The sequence below is a fragment of the Tamandua tetradactyla genome, chromosome X (assembly GCF_023851605.1).
Source record: "Tamandua tetradactyla isolate mTamTet1 chromosome X, mTamTet1.pri, whole genome shotgun sequence".
NCBI lineage: Eukaryota > Metazoa > Chordata > Mammalia > Pilosa > Myrmecophagidae > Tamandua > Tamandua tetradactyla.
In genome coordinates, this window is record NC_135353.1 from 87,148,651 (window position 1) to 87,154,629 (window position 5,979).

A 5,979-nucleotide genomic window follows, 5' to 3' on the forward strand; every position below is an offset into this window, starting at 1 on the left:
TAGGGAAAATTTCCCCCATTATATCCTCAACTACTCTTCCTAGCTCTTTACTCATCTCTTCTCTTTCTGGGATGCCATTGATTCTTATATTCTTGTGCTTTGTTTTGTCTATCATTTCCCTGAGATCTAGTTCAATTTTTTTCATCTTTTTTGCTATTTTCCATTTTATGTCTTCAAAGTCATTTATCCTGTCCTCTATATCAATTTCTTCTTCTTTTATCTCTTTAAATCTGGTGTTATAGGCCTCTAGTATGTTTTTTATTTGGTCAGCAGAGTCTTTTTTCTCTGGGATATCCACAATTTCTCTATTCTTTCAAATTCCTCTTTGTGCTCTTCTACTGTCTTCTTGATCTCCTTTATGTTATTTGCAATCCCACTTATTTTATTAGGTAAAGTTGTATGAACATCTTTGATTAATTGTTCCAATGTCTGTGTCTCTATTGATCTTCTTTATCTCTCATTAACTGTTTTGATTTAATGTCTATTTTATCTGATATTAGTATAACTATCTCAGCCCTCTTTTGATACCTATTTGCATGATACATTTTCCATCCTTTCAGTTTGAGCCTGTTTGTGACTAAAGTGAGTCTCTAGTAAGCAACATGTTGTTGGGTCATGGTTTTTAATCCACTCTTCCAATCTGTAACTTTTGATTGGGAAGTTTATTCCATTTACATCCATAGAAATTACTGATAAATTTATTTCATGCGTTTTATCCTGTTTTATACATTGTTTATCTTTTTGCCCCTCTTTTCCTTTCTTGCAGTCTTCTTTTGTATTCTGTTTTTCTTTTTTGATATAATTGCTTGTTGCCGTTCTCATTTTTGCATCTGTGTTCATTTTGTGTTTAAAAAACCTAAGTCTATAACCTAATAATGTGAAAAGGTACCAACTTAAGTTCAATAACATATGCTGGTATCTGACCCTATATCCCTCAAATCCCTCATTTTATATTGTTTTCCATGACACATTACCTCTTTATATTTAGCATGTCTATTAAAATTAAATATCATTTATTACTCATTTTTATTCTTAATCTTATACAAATAAAGAATATATTTATAAACTAAGGATATGGTATATTAGGTGCAGAATTTACTTATGTGATTATCTTTACTGAAGATCTTTACTTCTTCATTATGCCCCAAGACATTTTCTCCTGTCCTTTCTTTTTAGCCTGAAGAACGTCTTTAAACAGGTTTTGTAGGGCAGATATCTTGGTGATGAAATCTCTCAAGATTTATTTTTTTCAATCTGTGAATGTCTTAAACTCTTCCTCAGATTTGAAGGACAGTTTTCTGGTTGGAGAATTTGGGGTTGATAGTTCTGCACTTTCCCTAATTTAAATATATCATACCACTGGCTTCCCACTTTCATGGTTTCTGATTATAAATCTGTTAAATCTTGTTGAGGATAACTTGCATGTGATGAATCACTTTTCTGATCCTGTTTTCAGAATGCTCTCTTTATCTTTAGTTTTTGACATTTTGATTATGTATAAATATGTGTCTTGGAGTAGATCTAGTAAGATTTAACCTGTTTGAAGGACATTTGGGCTTCTAGAACATGCATATTTATATTCTTTGTAAGTATTGGGAAATACTGGGCTATTATTTTCTCAAATATTCTTTCTGCCTCTTTTCACTTCTGTTTTCTTTCTGGGAATTCATAATGTGTATGCTGTTATTGTTCATGTTTCACAGTTCTTTTATGCTCTACTCATTTTTTTTTCATTCTTTCTTTTCTCTTTTCTACTAACTGTTTGATTTCCATTGTCCTGCTTCCAGTTCACAGATTCTTTTGGTCTTCCTGTTCACATCTGCCCTTGTGTGACTCTAGCATATTTTAACCTTCATTATTGTGCATTCCATCCCCATAAGTTCTGTTATCTTACATTTTAAACTTTATAATTCTTATTTTTGTTCACTCATGGCCTTCCTAGTACACTTTTGCTCTGTATTCATGTTTAATTAATTTATAGCTGTATTTTTCTTTATCTCTTTTAATTGATTTAGGAGATTTGTTTCAAGTTCTTCACTTAATTGTTCTAATATTTGTGTTTTCTATAAAGTTTTAAAATGTTCCCTTGACTCAGCCATATTTTCCTGTGGCCATTCTAATTTTTCAAGTTGGAAGGGGCTGTCAATAATATGGGGTAGGGAGATGGAACTAGCTGGTGTTCTGGAGAGGCTGGCCCCTCTAGGTTTCACAAATTATCTAGTCCAGGGACCTATCCGGAGGTTGTAGGTTTATAGAAAGTTACTCTAGTACATAAAATTTTTGCAGAATCTTATATATTTCTCTAGGTGATCTTTAGAATTGGCTGGGATGGTTTTAGTTGGGGTTTGGCAAGTTATTATAGGTAGTGATGTCTACGTGAAACTTGCATAAGAGTGACCTACAGAGTCTCCTGTCAACTCTATATGGACTCTCTCTGCCTCTAATACTTTATTAGTTAGAATTATTTTCCCTCTTTTGCTGAGGATGGCATGGCTGATCCTATGGTCCAGGGTTTGACTTATCCCTGGGAGTCACCTCCCACACTGTCTGGGAGACTTTCATCCCTGGGTGTCATGTCTCAAGTAGGATGGAGAGCAATGGTTTATTTACATAGTTGGGCTTAGAGAGAATAAGGCTCCATCAGAGCAACAAAAAAGGTCATCCGGTAGTAACCTTTAGACATACCTATAAGTCAGCTAAGTTTCTCCACTACCTACATAAGCTTCACCAAATTAAGCCTCAAGATCAAGGGTTTGGCCTATTGATTTGGGTTCCCCTAATGTTTGACACAGTATCAGGGGATTCCCTGATGGTGAAGTATAATAGTTCATTTTTTCTCCCATCCCTCAAGGGACTTCGCCAATTCTTTTTGGTTATCTGCTTAATATATTCAAAGATATATCCAGGCTACACAATTGTTCAAAAGAGCTACCCAGAGAGGTTGAGTTAGGTTATGTATACAAAAAGTTTAGCTTCCAGACAAAATAGACCTTTCTTCCTTTGGTCTCAAAGAGTATGTGTCGGTGCTCGCTTCGGCAGCACATATACTAAAGTTGGAACAATACAGAGAAGATTAGCATGGCCCCTGTGCAACAATGACACGCAAATTCGTGAAGCATCCCATTAAAAAAAAAAGCTTATGTGTGGTTCTAAAATATAGGCAAATGTCTTCTTTACCCCTGTGTTCTGAATTACCTTAATCCTCACCTGATGGGCTTCATTCTTATGTCTAAATTCCAAGTTATAGTTATAGAAAACAGCCTCTCAATATCCAGAAATAATAATTACCACTCTGGATTAAATATGTCTACTATAAGAGCTTACAATCTACGCCCCTGTATTCTTATAAGCATTTTCTGAAGAAGACCATACATATAAAAACTGTTCTTTCATTTCTGACTTATATTGCCAAATGTCACACAGGTTCATTCAAATCGTAGCATGCCTCACGACTACATTCCTTTTTGTAGCAGCACAATATTTGATCATATGTATACACCATCATTCATCAATCTATTTCTCAGTCAGTGCATCCTTCAGACATATTCATTCACTAGGCATCATGTATAATGCCCAAAGACCACAGTCCATCAACATTCTCAATTTTAGATAATTTTGTTGTTCCCAAGAGAAAGATAACCAATAAACACACCCTCATCAAACAGGAAATTTAAACCTCCCCTTATCTCTTGTCCCTTCCCCTATTATTTATCCCTGCTGTTACTGTGGTAGTGCTTATGTTTTCCTATTAAACATATCCCATAGCATGCAATAGCTGTTTTTCCCTTGTACCCTAGACTAAAACACTCCTTATACATGAATCATAACTTTGAAGTAGTTCTTGCAAGAACTAATTTATATTTCTAGTGGGAATCAGTGGGACACATAAGCCTGTATAACCCATTTAAATCCTGTTCACCTTCAGTATGGTAATATTACTTATAGGCCCACCAGAGAACTGCCTTCCCTTCTATCCATTCTCTTACATTTGAGTTCAAACTCATTAGCTAACCGTTCACCCATCTGTAGTTTCTATGTAATTCTAAGTTCACTATATTCTGTATGATATGCTTCTGATTTTTATCTTTACCGTGGTCATAAAAGTAGAGTCATACAGAATCTTTCCTAGTGTGCCTGGCTTACTTCATTCATCATTATGTTCTCAAGGTTCATCTGTCTCATCATGTGCCTCAAGACTTCATTTCATCTTACTGCTCATACTATTCCATTGTATGTATATACCATACTTTGTTGACTGGCAATTGGATAACTTCCGTCTCTTGGTGATTGTGAATAATACTGCTATGAACATTGCTGTGCAAATGTCTGTTTCTGTCATTGCTTTCAGTTCTTCTAGGTATATACCAAGTAGTGCTATTGCTGTGTCATAGGGCAACTCCACATTTAGCTTCCTAAGGCACAGCCAGATTGTCTTCCATAGTGGCTGTACCATTATACATTTCCACAACCAGTGCATAAGTATACCAATTTATCCTCATCCTCTCCAACATTTGCAGTTTCCTGTTTGTTTAATAGCAGCCACTCTTACAGTTGTAAGGTGATATCTCATTGTAGTCTTGATCTGCATTTCCTTTATAGCTAATGAAACTGAGCATCTCTTCATGTGCTTTTGAGTCATCTGTATTTGTTCTTCAGAAAAATGCTTATTCATGACTTTAATCCATTTTATAATCGGGTAGTTTGTTCTTTTGTTGCTGAGTTGTATGGTTTCTTGATGTATACAGGATATCAAACCTTTGTCTGGTGTATTATTTCCAAATAATTCCTCCCTTTGAGTTGGGTGCTTCTTCACCTTTTTGACAGTCTTTTGAGGTGCAGAAGCATATAATTTTGAGGAGTTCTCATTTATCTACTTTTTCTGTTGTTGCTTGTGTTTTGGATGTAAAGTTTAGGAAGCTACTTCCTATTACTAGGTCTTGAAGATGTTTCCCTACATTTTCTTCTGGAAGCTTTAAGATACTAGTTTTTTTATTTAGGTGTTTGATCTACTTTGAGTTAATTTGTGTATAGAGTGTAATGTAAAGTTCCTCTTTCATAGTTTTGGTTATTGATATCTAGGTCTCCCATACCCATTTATTGAAAAGACTATTTTATCCCAGTTCAGTGAATTTGGGGGACTTGTCAAAAGTCAGTTGACCATAAATTTGGTGGTCTATTTCCACACTCTCAATTTCACTCCATTGGTCAATACTTTTATATTTGTGCCAGTACTATTCTGTTTTGAACACTGTGGCTTTATAATAAATTTTAAAGTCAGAAAGTGTTAATCCTCCCACTTTGTTCTTCTTTTTCAGGATGCTTTTAGCTGTTCGAGCTCTCTTTCCCTACCATATCAACTTGATAACTAGCTTTTTCAAGTCTTCAATGTAGGTTGTTTGTACTTGGATTGGCACTGTGTTGAATCTGTAGATCAATTTGGGTAGAATTGATATCTTAACTATATTTAACCTTCCTATCCATGAGCAGGAAATGCCTTTTCATTTATTTAGATCTTTGATTTCTTTTAGCAATGTTATGTAGTTTTCTGTGTAATAGTTCTTTACATCCTTAGTTAAAATTCATTCCTAGGTACTTGATTCTTTTAGTTGCTATTTTGAATGGAGTGTTTTCCTTAATTGAGTTGTCATTTAGGTTATTCTTGTGTGTAGAAATGTTACTGATTTTTGCACATGAATTTTGTATCCCACCACTTTGCTGAATTTGTTTATCAGCTAACGTAATTTTTTGTAAATTTTTCAGGATTTTCCGAGTAGAGTATCACATCACCTGCAAATAATGCAAGTTTTACTCCTTCCTTTCCAATTTCGATGCTTTTATTTCTTTGTCCTGCTTGATTGCTCTAGTTAGAACTTCTAGTACAATGTTGAACAATAGTGGAGACAGGGCATCTTTGTCTCATTCTTGATTTTATGGGGAAAGCTTTCAGTTAGCATTGAGTACAATGCTGGCTATTGGTTT

The 5,979-nt window shown here is 34.8% G+C and overlaps 1 non-coding gene across 1 annotated transcript; it reads left to right on the forward strand.

The window, feature by feature from the left end:
* The first annotated feature begins 3,023 nt into the window (after positions 1 to 3,023).
* On the forward strand, positions 3,024 to 3,130 carry LOC143672273 (U6 spliceosomal RNA). Its single transcript, XR_013169742.1, has one exon. It is a non-coding gene; the product is annotated as a U6 spliceosomal RNA (small nuclear RNA).
* The last annotated feature ends 2,849 nt before the right edge of the window (positions 3,131 to 5,979 follow it).